The 1,518-nt window shown below is 35.1% G+C and overlaps 1 non-coding gene across 1 annotated transcript; it reads right to left on the bottom strand.

Moving 5' to 3' along the window:
* Positions 1 to 1,070: 1,070 nt before the first annotated feature.
* LOC112780925 (small nucleolar RNA R71) lies at positions 1,071 to 1,178 on the bottom strand. Its single transcript, XR_003191731.1, has one exon. It is a non-coding gene; the product is annotated as a small nucleolar RNA R71 (small nucleolar RNA).
* Positions 1,179 to 1,518: the final 340 nt, after the last annotated feature.

Below are 1,518 nucleotides of genomic sequence, written 5' to 3'. Positions count from 1 at the left end.
TTCAATCATATCTTTTCAAAAATATCTTCTTATCTTATCTTTTTTCAAAAATTTGATTTTAAAATATCTTTTCTAACTTCTTATCTTCTTATCTTTTTAAAAATTGATTTTCAAAATTTGTTGCAACTAACTAACTAACTTTTTGTTTATTTCTTATCTTTTTCAAAACTACCTAACTAACTCTCTCTCTCTAATTTTCGAAAATATCTCCCTCTTTTTCAAAAATTCTTTTTAATTAACTAATTATTTTAATTTTCGAAAATTACTAACCTTTTTCAAAAACAATTTTCGAAAATCACTAACTCTTTTTCAAAAAAAAAAATAATTTTCAAAAATTCTCTCTCTCTCTCTCTCATCTCCTTCTATTTATTTATTTATTTACTAACATCTCTTCCTCACCCACCAAAAATCTGAACTCTCTCTCTCTCTGAGTTCAGATTTTCTATTCTTCTTTTCTTCTACTCACATAAGGGAACCTCTATACTTGGGTAAAAAGGATCCCTATTATTATTATTTTTCTGTTCTCTCTTTTTCATATGGGCAGGAGCAAGGACAAGAATATTCTTGTTGAAGCAGATCCATAATCTGAAAGGACTCTGAAGAGGAAACTAAGAGAAGCTAAATTACAACAATCCAGCAAGCACCTTTCAGAAATTTTCGAACAAGAAGAGGAGATGGCAGCCGAAAATAATAATAATACAAGGAGAATGCTTGGTGACTTTTCTGCACCTAATTCCAATTTACATGGATGAAGCATCTCCATCCCTACCATTGGAGCAAATAATTTTGAGCTGAAACCTCAATTAGTTTCTCTGATGCAGCAGAACTGCAAGTTCCATGGACTTCCATCTGAAGATCCTTTTCAGTTCTTAACTAAATTCTTGCAGATATGTGATACTGTTAAGACTAATGGAGTAGATCCTGAAGTCTACAGGCTCATGCTTTTCCCCTTTGCTGTAAGAGACAGAGCTAGAGTGTGGTTGGACTCTCAACCCAAAGATAGCCTGAACTTTTGGGATAAGCTGGTCACGGCTTTCTTAGCCACGTTCTTTCCTCCTCAAAAGCTTAGTAAGCTTAGAGTGGATGTTCAAACCTTCAGACAGAAAGACGGTGAATCCCTCTATGAAGCTTGGGAGAGATACAAGCAACTGACCAAAAAGTGTCCTTCTGACATGCTTTCAGAATGGACCATCCTGGATATATTCTATGATGGTCTGTCTGAATTAGCTAAGAAGTCATTGGATACTTCTACAGGTGGATCCATTCACCTAAAGAAAATGCCTGCAGAAGCTCAAGAACTCATTGACATGGTTGCTAATAACCAGTTCATGTACACTTCTGAGAGGAATCCTGTGAGTAATGGGACGCCTCAGAAGAAGGGAGTTCTTGAAATTGATACTCTGAATGCTATATTGACTCAGAATAAAATATTGACTCAGTAAGTCAATATGATTTCTCAGAGTCTGAATGGAATGCAAGCTGCATCCAACAGTACTCAAGAGGCGCCTTCTAAAGAAG

The sequence above is a fragment of the Arachis hypogaea genome, chromosome 19 (genome assembly GCF_003086295.3).
Source record: "Arachis hypogaea cultivar Tifrunner chromosome 19, arahy.Tifrunner.gnm2.J5K5, whole genome shotgun sequence".
NCBI lineage: Eukaryota > Viridiplantae > Streptophyta > Magnoliopsida > Fabales > Fabaceae > Arachis > Arachis hypogaea.
This window is presented reverse-complemented; position numbering and strand designations above follow the sequence as displayed.